This window comes from Lonchura striata, chromosome Z (assembly GCF_046129695.1).
Source record: "Lonchura striata isolate bLonStr1 chromosome Z, bLonStr1.mat, whole genome shotgun sequence".
NCBI lineage: Eukaryota > Metazoa > Chordata > Aves > Passeriformes > Estrildidae > Lonchura > Lonchura striata.
Window position 1 is genome coordinate 26249871 of NC_134642.1, and position 14001 is coordinate 26263871.

At 40.0% G+C, this 14001-nt stretch overlaps 1 protein-coding gene across 1 annotated transcript in view; it reads right to left on the reverse strand.

The window, feature by feature from the left end:
• Positions 1-10106: 10106 nt before the first annotated feature.
• KIF27 (kinesin family member 27) overlaps positions 10107-14001 on the reverse strand; it is a 29050-nt gene continuing 25155 nt past the window's right edge. Inside the window, exon 10 of the mRNA XM_077790319.1 lies at positions 10107-10201. The gene's annotated coding sequence lies outside the window, so the exon portion shown is untranslated. The remainder of the gene's footprint in view (positions 10202-14001) is intronic.

The following is a 14001-nucleotide window of genomic DNA, read 5'->3' on the forward strand; positions in this document are numbered from 1 at the left end:
AGTTACTTGGCCCCAGCTAAAGAAGAATACATCCTAGACATTTACTACTTTAAAGGTATTGCTAAGTGTTGCCGTGCGAGACCGGCTCTGGGCAGGTGCCTGCGGGAGCATGGCGGGAGGGAGAGACGGCGCCGCTTTTCCCCTTTTGCTCTGCGAGGCTCAGTTCTAGTGTGGGAACAGACGGAAGGATGACACGGGGCTCGGGGGCAGACACGTGTTTATTGTGGGAGTGTGTCCCCGAGACCACGGACACTGACCCAGGGGTCGGTTATACCCCAGGGTGGGGGAACCTGAGCCACAGCCAATAGGGACAGGGCAGGAGACAGGGTGAGCCCTGGAGACCCCGGAGCCCTGGAGACCCCAGGGAAGTAGGAGCAGTGATGGGAAAGGAGGGGAGGGGGGGGGGACAGGGACCGGACCGCGTGGTGAGGGGGAGTGATAAGGGAATGCAGGGTCGGGACAAAGGACCGCGGGGGAGCGGGGAGGGGTGGGCTGGGTCACAGGACAAAGGGGGAACATGTGGGAAGGGGAGAGGGGGAATGGGAGGGGAAGAAGAGAAAATTACAAACCCCGCAGCTCAGTCTTTTGAATTTACATAAAGGAAAGGGAGTTCTGAGGTAAAAACAAATTAGCAACGTTACAAATTACTGAGAAAATGTAAGTAGAGAGACATCAGAAAGTGATACACCAATCAATGAATGGAGCAAAAATTTTTTCCACATTACAATTTAAGACAAAGTACAAAATTATCATAAACACATTCTGTATCGAGGATGAAAGCAGGATTCATGATGCGATGCTTGTGGTTTTTCGCATACTAGCAGAGCAGAAACAGGCACCAAACAGCAACGTGGTTTCTCCAATTTGATTATTTGATTGCGAAGTTGGCATACCATTGTGGGCAGTAATTAGAGAGGATGATCTTTCCTTCTATAAGATATATCTCAATCCAAGGAGTTATTTCCAAATTATCACAAGCAATGGGGAAAACTTGCATTGAAATAATAAGGGAACTTTGGGCAAGGTACATTTAGATGGGATAGAGGGGAGAACCTGGGCGTCACTGTTTCAGGGGAAAGAGAAACAGTGGAGCTCTGGTCCGGGTTTCCAGCTCCACTCCCTTTGAACCCCCCCCCTTTCCCACAGCAAAGGGGCAAGCTCTCTTACAAAGGGAGGTCCTCTAACAGAGGGACCCCTCTGGTGATCCCTCCCATCAGAGGGGGGCCAGAAGAAGAACTGAGGGATTAATCCAACCTCACCTCCCCCCAATAGGGGCTGGCCCACTGCAGGATGGTGCAGGGCCATTCGGGGAGGGGTTGGGCCAGCGGGAAAACTTGGGGTGGAAGAGAAGGGTCAAGGTGGGAAAATGGGATCCCTGTAGCATGGCCAGCGCCATCTTGGGAGGGGGTGCTGGGTGCACTGCATCTCACCCGGGGAGGCACGGCCAGTGCCGCCCCTAAGGGAGGATAACAGTGTCCGGCAGGGCGCTTGGGGCGGCTCGGCTGCTGCCATCCCCAAGGGAGAAGGTTTGGGGAAGTCTGTGGGGAAAAGGGAAGGGGAAGCTTCACAGAAGCTGAAGGGGAATACTACAGGAGAGGGGCCCGACGTGGCTGGAAGCTGATGAAATGCATGGATGTGTAGGGCCTCCCTTAGGATGTTAACAATTCTCCCATAGCTGACGTGTCGTCGCTTACAATTCTGTACCATTGGTGTCCTTTCGATCCCCTCACCCCCAAAGCCCAGAATAGGGAGGAGAGGGTAGAAAAGGTAGCTTTCCGAGAAAGAGAAGGAGCTTTCCAGTATGAATTACTCCAAAAAGACTGAGTGAGGTGGCGTCCTCCTTGGAAAAGAAAAAGCCTCCCGACCGCCAGGGACATGCAAGGCTACAGCCCCCGTCTGGGCACAGAGAGGCGATGGTAAAGGGGTGGGGGGGGAGGGACCGGACCGTGTGGCAAGGGGGAGTGATATGGGAACGCAGGGTTGGGACAAAGGACTGCATGGGAAGGGGGGAGGGGTGGGCTGAGTCACAGGACAAAGGGGGAATGCGTGGGAAGGAGGGGAGGAGGGGGAAGAAGAGAAAATTACAATTCCCGCAGCTAAGGTAGCATTCCACAGCAGGAAATCATACCTTCCTCAAACTTGGACCAAAAAAACTTAAAGCACAACTTAAAACTGCATTACCAAATTAGGCATTCTCCCAAAATACTCTTGCATCTCAGGAAATTCAAGATGTCTTTTCCTGTTTTGGTGTAAAGTATGTATGTGGCTGAACTGTAGAATCAAATGTCCTTTTTTGCTTAGATGAGAATGGATGTTTCCCATCCAATACTCTGAATCACAAGATGATTTGCTGCTTTGCTCTGCTCTTGGGATAACCTCTCAACACCCTTTGTAGATTGGTTCAGCTAATAGTAGAAAAAACTCTGTAATACAGCATGGTAGGCTCCACAACTCTTAACATTTTTACTAAAGATTTGAAGACTTGCTAAGAGACCTTAAAATAGGAATACCACAGATTGGCTGAAGGGAATTCCAGATTTTGCCTGTTCTAGAGCATTTGTTTGATGCAGATAAGAATGACTCCAGGCATATTCAAGTATTAAGCCTTTCCTAAGTCACACATGTTCCTTTTGCCCATTGGTTGTGATGCTACAAGGTGTTGACTTCTGCTGCAGCCAAACACTTCTGCCTCTGCCACATTATCTTGTTGTCTAGCAGAGTGAGGGACATTACACAGTAGAATCCTGCACTGCAGTCAAGAAGTGATTTCAAGCAGAAATTAGATGAAAGAGCAAGGAGATATTCCTCATCACAGGGTGTTCACAGTTTATGGATACAGCTCATGCTGATTGTAACATTACATGAACAGACCTTGTACTAGAGTAGCACAACTTCTACCTGGTTATAGCTAGCAGAAGTTGACAAGTTAGAGGAATTTGTGTTATTTACAGAAGTATATTTGTTGTAAGTAGCAAGGATACTAAAAATTTATAGCAAATAACTTGGAAGTTATTGGAAGTACTTAACTAAGCAAGGAGAGAAATTTAACAAAGAATTTTTTTATCTTCATGTTAATTTTGGTGCATATAACAGGAATATGGGATCTCATTTGCCAGACCTGAAAGGGTCCAGATGGAAAATACCCTAACCAGAGCATGCATATGGGTTCTCATCAGGTAGTTGAGAGCAATGCTTATAAACAGCACATGGGAAATGAAAATGATACAGCAAAGAATTCTGACTTCTTAATCCTCTTAGCCATTTGTCATGGTTCAGTTGTTTTTGGACTGCTTTCTAGGATGCATGACAAGTTCAAATGGTGAGCCTTGTATGTATGGATTTTTAAAAACATTTATTTTCTCTTGCCTTTCCTTTTCTTTCCCACTTTCTTCCACCTGTGCCTTTTATTTCCTCTTTCTAAAACCACCTGTGTAACTTTTCTTCATTAACTGCTGATATTAAAGAACAGAATTCAGAATGTTTATTAGACAGACCAGGTTAATTTTTATGCCACTTAATTTTCTTCACCTACAGGTACTGGTGTTTACTGCAGAAGTTCAGCAATATTCCCAGCTTTGACTAGACAGCATCAATTCACTATTTTTTCCCTAGTTGATGTAACCAGTGCAAAGCCATCTAAATTGGCTACAAAGAAACAAACTGAAAATGGACATGCAGTGACCAGACAGTATCAAAGTGAAAGCAGTGGCTCACATCAAGTTGAATCAAATTAAGAATATTAGCAAAAGGTTTTGAACCTGTTCGGCTGAATTCTGTTTAATGTTTTACCTGATACTAGTGACACAATCTTGACTTTAGATGAGGCCTCAGGTGTTCTAATGACAGTAAAACTTACATACAATATCTCCAAAGTTTGGCTATAAATGACACATAACATTCCTTGTATTTCTGAATATTCAAACCAAAACATAATACAAACACCTGTGATTTATTTTTAATGGAAAAGGGAAGAATACAAACTTCTACTTTCATATGGCATTAAAAAGATATTCTACATATTTTTTTCCATTCTTGATTTGCCAGAACAAAGGTTAGGGCTTTTGTTTTAGACTCAGTTAAAGGGTTAAATTTAAAAAGCTTCATGCTAAAGCTTAACTAGGTCGACAGCAATTACCTACCCTGTTACTGTCTACCCAGTAACACTTTAGGGGGCTTTCTACCCAGTTATGCATTATAGGGGCCTCATTGTGCAGATTTTCTGCCTTGAGTGCATCAAATCTCAAGCATATGTCCTTGTTAGGTCTCAACCAGAAGGTAGCATCCTTGCCAGGTCTTCAATAATTCTGATAAATTAAATTACCTTGGGTCACTTTCAGTGAGATTTGTTTTTAGGTGATTGCTTTCCTAGTTCTTACAAAGAATCACCCATTAAAAATTCTAGGAAAAAGAATCATCCTTTTCATTATCCCAAACCATTAGCATCTGTTTTCTGACACATCGTCCCTACTCCACAGGAGATTATTTCCTTCCAGCCCCGGCTAGCTCCAAAAGGGGCAATTCGATAGTGGTTCGCACTCCCCACTGGATCCTGCTGGCTTTGGAGAGTGCCTTCCTGGGTCCAGCAATTTGGCTGATCCCACCAACAAATAACAGAGATGGCATTCTTCAGGGAAAAAACTCCAAAGTTTATTGAGACTCTGAGAGAACCCCCAGAGCCCAAACAAACTCAACTCCAGCTCAAAGAAGCACTGAAGTGGTGCAAACAACAGCTTATATACTGAGGGGGGAAACCCGACTAACCAATGGGAATATACACGGGTGTGGCTCTCTCAGTAAGTGACAACTAGGGCATCCAGTCAGGGAGGAACAGGGGAGGGGCCCCAGGCCCTTGTCCAATCACCCACACCCTCTATGGAAGCTTCCAGATAGAAGGGAAGGGGCGCTGAGTGACAGACAGGGCACCTGGGAGGAGACAGGGGAATGATTCAGCACTTTTGGGGAGATTGACACGTAAGGAGAGGAGGGAAAGCCAGGGCTAAACCAAAAGGGTGCAGAGGGTACAAAGGAATGAACCATTTTGATATACAAAATACAATGAACTACAATAAAACATGAAAATGCAACCCCACAGTTTTCCATAACTGTTGCCCTAACCAGAGTTATTTTTGTTAGTTTGATTCATTAAAAAAAATATTTAAGGTTGTGTAGTAGTCTTTAGTCATATCCATCCCAGAATTCTTTTCTCCAGTTCCTCCCTACATGTATACTGTGCTTTGGTCTTTCCAACAAGCCTCTTTATCTCCCTAGCCTCTGTTTTTGTTTCATTGGGAAAATTCGTCTCATTTCAGAACTTCAACTGCCTATTTAAAGCTAGCACTGAATCTATGCAGTCTGAACTCACTGTTCAGTAAATGAGAGCATTACTGCTCTCATTTTGATGCTTTTGATCTTTATTCTGGCTTTGTCACCTCAGCCTTAGTTATGCGGGTTTGATTTTTTTTTTAATTAACCTTTTTGAAAAAGAAGGGTTTTACTGTGTTGCAACACAATTTACAGAGTATTTCAAAGTAACTAGAACAGATACAAAATAGTGTTGAACATTTGTACAGAAAATTAAGTTAATATCAAAGCTTTCTATTGCAAATTCATATACAGTTCCATTCTAAAGTGACTCATTGTGAGAAAATAATACTGAAACAATTGCTGAATTTTCCAAAGAAAGCAGAAGAGAAGTATCCTTCCTGAAACAAACTACAACAGCTACAAAAAAAGCTTTGTGAACATTCATTTATTACAAATGTAAAAGGAACTAGATATGAGAAAATACAATTTTTTTTTTCCCCAAGAGACATAGAAAGAATTTAAGAGTAAGAACAACATAGAAGAGAAAAAATCAGCTGATTGAAGAATTTATGTGTAATTTATATTGGATAGACTAATTCTATACTGGACAGGCTAATACAGCAAGTGGTAAACAGGGAAAGGAGTTGTGTTGAATAAGAAATGTATTTAGCATTGCCCAAGTTAGAAACATTATGTGTTACTTGAACACTTAAAAACTGGTTTTTATGGTGGAATCATGACTTTTTTATGATGGCATCAACAGGCACTTCTAGAATTCAATTTTGGTTTCATTTAAATAGAACTCCTGTTAATCAGCAAGCATAAAACAAACTGATTTTTAAGTATGTCAAACTCAGTAGCACTAGAAACAACACAAGTTAGTTCTACAGTGTGGGATGACAGGGCAGGAGGTGGGCAAAGCTTCAAATAAATGTCCTGAGAGAGAAAGAAAATCAAACTAAATTGGTCAAATAGGGATAGGTGGACAAATTAAAACTTAAGGGAAGACAAATTTATAGAATAGCAAGTAATCAGTCTTTTGGATTTTGACTTCTGATACAATATAGAATAATTAAATTACTCTCTCTAAAAATAATCTAGCAATTTTATAACACCTTGAAATAGACAAATTAGTTTTTGTGAAAAGACAAATATCCTGGATTTTCTAATTCAAAATTTGTTACAAATACAAACATGTTGGAAAATAAGTCATATCTCCAAGTTACAGGCTTTACTGATTTGATTAGATAAAAGTCTTGTTCTTATAAGTATTTTCTGTAGTGCAGCAGATAATGAAAAAACCTACCACCTTTCCAAATGAAGGGGGTTTAGTTTGAATCAGACTCTAACAAAACAGATTACTTCATTCCACCCAATAGCATTCTATCTGTCAGGATATAATTATACACACTTTATCCTCTGTGGTCACAGGGTCCACCGTTCTGAGCACTGGCATCACTACCATCAATTGGTACCATATTTCAAAATTATTTTCAAAGAGTTGGCCAGAAAACAAACAACAAACAAACAAACAAAGGCAGGACAAACAAATTGGTGAGTCTGCAATAAGACTTTCAGCATTATAATGAAATCTCAATAAATGTACACTGTCTCATTTCTTTGAAATTTCATAGAATAGAATGAAATAGAATTTCATTCTATTTCACTGTTGGCATCTTCATGAAACTAGTTTTCAGAAATCATTAGTAAGTTGTAACAGCATTACAGATTCATGGTACCTTTATTAATAAAGAATTTTGTCTCACTTTCCTCCCCTGCTGCCCACCAAAGTGAAGTGCTCTCTTCACACATACTTTGCTTTGGAAATGGCTTAGTGCTACAGTGTGTGAGGAAAAAAAGTCTAAAGACTTACAGGTATTTTGCTTTGTCTACTTTTTTATCTCTTCTCTGGTTATTTCCCTCTAATTCCTGTGTTCTCTGCTTTTTTCCCAGGTAACTGACAGAGGTTTTCTAATCTGCTTCTAATCAGCCAGCTCCTACTCATAGTTTAACATTCCGTAATGTTCAACTTCAGCAACTGTCACTACTAAGTAAGATCCCAGGATTTAGTACTACATTCAGTGCTGCACAAACAATTCTGCATTTTTATAGCCATATTACATTCAGTGACAGTTAACATGGGACAAACTAAATGTTTGAGCTTTGTGTTTGTAGTACCAGAGGAATTGTTTATTACTAGGCTGGCTCTGGAGAATGACATATGACACTTTCCTTAACACCTAACAGGCAGAGAGGAGTTTTTTCTGTGGTAGTTGCACATGTTGGCATCTCCATTTTCCAGATGAAAGTCATATAGGTATAAACAAGACACAGACCGTAACATTTCAGAATCACAGAATGCTTTGGGTCAGAAAGGACCTTTCAACACCCAGGTCTATTACATACCCTCTTAGGATGACGGCCAAGGGCAGGGACTAGGTCAAGGTGCTCAAAGCCCTGTTCAGTCTGACCTTCAACACTTCCATGAATGGGACATCCAAAACATATTGTTATCCAAAACCTATTTCCAACCTATTTGCTTTCTTAAATTTTATCCATATTTTCTTGCATTTAAGAGCTACGTATTGTTGGGGATATTTCTGTACTGAATTAGGAATATTCTGTCCAATACTGAAGTAGTTAAAAAAAATTAGAATTTTCTCAGGTTTAAGAGAAGTTCCTTCAAAGCTGCAGTATAACAAGAATACAGACCTGCTCTTTGCTGTATTTTCTCCTATTACACATAACTGAAATTGGAAATCTGATTCACCATCAGGAAGAAAATATTAATTACACACTACTGCTATTCACCACAGTGGGTAAGGAAAATTGCCTTCTCTCCCTGTTTTCAGTCTGTGTTAGCATTGCCTAGATGGTATCTAAAGCAAAGCCCAAAAAACTTGCACGAGGAATTGGGACTGTTACAAAATCCAATGAAGCAGTATAGAATTTTGTTAAATTATTTTACTACTCTTTTTATTAATTGCTTAAAGTACATGGAGCAGACTGACAGAATGGGAATTTTCTGATACTTGAAAAAGTACTTTTACTTTAGTTAGTAAAGACAGCTGTTTTCACTTAAATTCATCAGAAGCAACTTGTCCTTCCTCTTGACTGGATAACAACACCAATACTGTTAGGCAGAAGTTACAACTTCTCTAAGTGCCTGACATAAGCAGGCAACATGGTTTTACAGCATCAGCAACTCACAGAATGAACATAGTAAAAAGTTATCAGCACCTCGCATTTTGCCCTTTCTATTCAAAAAGTTCATCATCTACAAAACCATAAGTGGTACTTGCCATTACTCTCATCTGAGAAGGTGCTGTTAATACAAGGCTCACCATTAGAATTTGTCATGGATCCTAGAAAGAAGTCCAAAAACAACTGAACCATGACAAATTTGAAATTATTCATGTACTGAAAGTCAGCAACTATACTAGTACAACACACAAAAGACATTTACAAATTTGACTGCAATATACAAACAGGGATTTTATTCTTTCTAAAGCCCAGTAACAAATTATGGTTTTATTGCATTATATAGCAATATGTTTCATAATGTACTGAAAAGCACTAAAAAGAAAAATAACTCTATCCAGAGCATCTTCCAAAACTTGCAAATATATGCATAAGAAAAGCTGGAAATTCATAGGGGTCTTCTCCCTTCTTCCTACTGCTAAAATTTCCCAAGGCTAAGAGGTTGTCCACAAAGATACATATCCTAAACTACATGCTTCTGCATGCTTCTGTGTATACTAGACACAGAATAATCTTTCCCATGCTCACTCATTATCCAGGCTCTAGAATAATCATGTTCACAGTCTTATAGTGTACTTTATAGTCATGAATATGAAGGCTCATTATCTTGCCTTAGAGGGAAAGGGCTGAGCCCTAATTCACTCTGGGAGCAGAGGGGTGTGATCAGCGTCTCTGTGTAGGAAAGAAACTGAATTTTCACTGAGTGGGAAGAAATAGAAGCATCCTTTGGGAGGAAGAACCAGTCTTGCTGAGCCTTAAAAAGAAACAAACACAGGCCAAGAAGGCTATATTGTGTATGTGTGGTATTGTGGTGGCATTGAGAGGTATAAGACAACAGAAATGGTGATGAAACTTAATCTTCTTTTCTCCTCCACATGAATAGCTCTGTTGTACATCTGGGTTCTGGCAAGAAGGACATGTAACATTTAAAAACTTATACTAATGGTTGTTGTGTTTTGTTTGTTCAGTTGGTTGGGGTTTTTTTATGTCAAAGCACAGAGTTGCCATAGAGACCATTTCTTCTTCCCCTTCAAAAGTGTAAATGCTCTTTCAGCTTTAGTAAATAGCTAAAATAAGTTAGTAACTGTAAGTGTGGCACTTTTCATTGACAATCTCCCAGAAACTTTTAAGAAATCAAATGCATGGCATATAACAGAGCTGTTAGTTACAGTAGCGTTCAGATGCTTTCAGAGAGTAAAATTCCTTTGCCTGAACTGTAACAGTTTGAGGTTGTAAATGCTGAAATTGTTAGAATCCAAAGAAAACAGAGCAAGAATTTAAACCATTGGCACACCACTGCTAGAGCTACTGCTATAAATAAATGTCTCTCACTTGAAACGTGGGTAAAGGTGGAATATATTCCCAAAAAACAGTTAATACAGTAAAAATACAATGTTCTACAGCTATCTGACATACTTCTTCAAATGGTCTGTTGAGAATTGCATAAACATTTATCAGATAATATGCTTACATTTACTGGATGACCATAATTATTCAGATGACTCTCCAAGAAGGCTCTTCAATTTCTTCTTCAGCTCTCTGCTGGTTTTCTTATAGAAAAATAAATATTTTTCCAGTTGCTGGATTTTTACTTCATACCCTTTCAGGGTATCTGCAATACCTTCACTATTTTGTTCTAGAAGAAATAAAATCAGTTTAAGAACCAAGTAGCTTTGCCAAAAATCAAGATGCCCAATTAGACAGAGTATCTTGATGGCATTTTGCTTGCAATGTGCATGGTTTAACTCACATGAAATAAGATCAAAAAGGCTGTGCTAATCCTACATATAGTTGTAATAGTATTTAGAAGATCAAGATCAACAAAACTGGTGTCTTACTTTTCAGTATCAGTAAATTCAATACAAAAATACGACAGTTCTGATACTGCTTTTAAAAAATATTCTGTTTTTCATTCATACAGACACCATGTGTCTGTTCCTTGACATCCTACATAGCAATAGAATTAGTGACAGCCAAAATATATCTCTGAACCTTATTCATTTTTTCAGTTGGAATACAGTATTTCTTTGTCAATGACCAAAGAAAATACTTGCTGTATAATTCCTGCCCAAGAAGAAAATACCTTTGAAAATTTTCAATATAAACTGTATTTTTTTCTCATGTTCTTGGCGTTGGTGAGTCAGCTGCCTGTCACATTGCACCTTGATGTGTTCAAGTGCAGATTCTAATTCACACATCATATTTTTCTGGTGTATGGACTTAATTTCCTGTTCTTCAATCTGCACTTGTAATTTTTGTTCAGACTCGTGCAGGCCAACAATCTTAGAAAGAAACACACTTATTTTGATTTATCAAGCAGTTTTCAGAAAATCTTTTACCCTTCAGTCTAATAGATTAAAATACACAAAAGGACTGGATCTCTACAAGCAATTAAGCTTATAGTGGAAATAGACTTGCCACTGCTACAGGCTGACTCTTCAAAACTAAAATGCATACATTTTGATCACATGGACTAGTGAATTTTTGGATTGTGCAAAATTTAAACTGAAAGAACATTGCTTTCCAGATTCTGAAAAACTTCCAACTTGCATCCCACAGACAACCCTTCTACAAAATTACCAAAGGTTCACCCAAGATCACAAAGACACCATGTCATAGTGCATTTAATATTTATGTCTCCAGATGTATGATTCCTAAGCACATAGCTGCATACACTGCAAAGCATCAGTTTATACTGGTGTCATGGATTGATACTGGCTAAAAGCCAGGCACTCACGAAAAACTATTCTTTTTCCTCTGCTGTAGTTCAGCAGAGGAGGAGGAAAGAAAAACTAAAGGGCTCTTGAGTTGAGGTAAGGACCAGGAGGAAACACTCAAGGGGCAAAACAGGCTCAAATTTAAAAGGTATAATGAAAATTTTATTAACAGATCTAAAAGAGGATAATCAGAACTAAAATAAAACTTTTAAAACACTCTTTTTCTCCACCTCCAGTCCCTCCTTCCTTCCCACTGACAGCACAGGAAGATAGCGTGTGAGAGTTTTGCTCAGTGTTTTCACTTTAAATCCTTCTTCAGTTCACTTAGGGAGAGGATTTTCTTTTGCTATGCTGTGGAGTTCTTCCCATGGGACATAATTCTCTGCAAACTTTTCTAGTGTGGTTCTAATTTTCATGAGTACCAGTCCCACCCAACCTGCTGTAATTTGAGTCCCTCCCACAGTTAATGCAGTCTTCCCAAAACTGCTTAGAGTGGGTCATTTTAGTTCGTGGGATGTAGTCTTTCAAGGATAATCTCTTCTAGTTTGGAAGAAAGGGATCTCTCTCTCTATCTTTCTCTATCTTTCTCTGCTCAAGTTTCCCATTAAATTACAGCTTTTCAACGTTCACTTAGTCCAGCATGAGCACCTTTCCTCATGGGCTGTGAGTGGATCTCTGGATCCCCCTATGCACTTCATGGAATTATGGGGAAAGTTTGTTGTATTATAATCCTCACCACAGCTTCTACAAGAATCTCAGGTCTGATGTTTGGAGCATGTCCTCTTCCTGGAGGAGGCTTTTCACTGACCTAAGTGGCACCATGTTGTTCTCCCCAGGTGTCTTCACCACCTTTTTTTCTGACTGAGAAGAAAACTGTCTGCAGGTTTGTTTGTTTTCAAGTTCTATCCATTGTGAAGTTCTTACAGGGTTTTGCAAGTGCTAAAAGGCTGATCTCATCTGGGCTCTATATGGGGGAAATGCTCACCATGCTCCTCACTGTTGGCCAGATGGTCCCTGCCACTGTTTGGGCAATGCCAGCCACTGTGGTGCTGGCACCATTCAGTGCCTCTCTTCATGCAGGGTGCCTGCAAGGTGGTGCCACTACTGCCATCCCTGCCCTTCTGCCCGCAGCACAGCTGGCTTCAAAAGCAGCCAAGCAAGCCCAGTTCACTGTGGACTGTGCCAAGATGCCTGTGGCTGTGCCAGGAAACAGCAGCTGGTGCCACCACCCCTGCCTTTCTGCCCACGGCATGGCAGGCTAGAAGTGGCCAGGCAGGCACAGTTCACTGTGGGCCATGCTGAGATGGCAGCAGTTGCATGGCCATGGCAGCCTCATGGCCACCCCAGCATCCCCCAGCCCTCGGAAAACAAAAACTCCGTGCATTTTTTTTCCTTCTTAAATACGTCATCACAGAGGCGTTACCAATTTCTCTAATTAAAGAACATGTCCAATTAGCAACATGTCCATTATCAGAGCCTTCAGAGATTGGCTCTGCTGGACATAGTAGAAGCTTCGAGCAGCATTCTCTCTCAGAAGCTGCTTCCATGGCTTCCTCTGCCCCCTCTAAATTCAGGCTCTGTTAAACCAACAAAACCAGATTTAGGAAAAACACAATAGGAGTAACAGCCTTTATGAAGTTTCCTGAAATTCTACAGTCAGGAAGAATTTGACTACAACACCACTATTTAAACATGCTGTTTCTCCTTAAGTTAACAACACAGAGCACTGGAAAAGGGCAAGGTAATTTCCAGATTTGTAGCACGTTTCTAGCTAATCTATCAAAACATGATATAAAAATTTAACTCACAAGTATCCTATTTAAGTTTAATAAAAATTAAAAACTATTTAATAGCAGATCTATGTAACCTGAAGATATATTAACCAAAAGCTTCTTCTTAAATTTATTTTTATTTCCTGTCACCATCTCAGTATATAGAATAGTAATAGAAAATGGGATAAAATCATATTCAAAAAAAAACTTATTGAAATAACTGATGATGATAGCTCTGAGCTCAGCAGCAGACAGAGAAACTAGTTTCCCTATTATGTTATGCTGGCTCTGTGAAAGACTCTGAGACGATGACCTAAGTAAGTGCTGGCGATTATGAATACTTTCATTCTTGCAATCAATTGTAGCTACAAAGGCTTCCATTCCTTCTTCTAGCTGGAAAAGAATATGTTCTTCCTACAGAGAAACACATGAGTGAGATCTTTACAAAAAAAATAGCTCAGAATTAATCTTTCAAGACATCCTTAGCTTCATTCTCAAGAGCAAACCTGATCTTAATGGTTAGGTGAACTAGTAGCACAGACAATGGAATGGGGAAAACAAGACATAGATTGCAAATCTAGACCATTTGTCTTTTCCTAACACAATACAGGGGTTGATCAAATGGCTCATCACAAAACTAGAAGTTATGTTTCTCTTTTTATCCTTCCCTCATCCTCACCACAGTTTGACTTCTGCTATTTTTAATTTTTTAATGTACTAGTTTTCTGTTAGATTAATGAATTAATCAATCAGTCAGTAAGGAGTTTGGTGACCATGACTTATGTAGGGAAGTGGCAGAAATGCCTGGCCTGAAGCACTGCAGACTTTGATGAGTGAGGCAAGAAGGGGGTCTTTCTGGAACATTATCACCTAAGCCATAGTCTCATATTGCTTCTCAAGACCTAAAAGTAATCTGTGCATTTTATATGAATTTATTTTATGATACT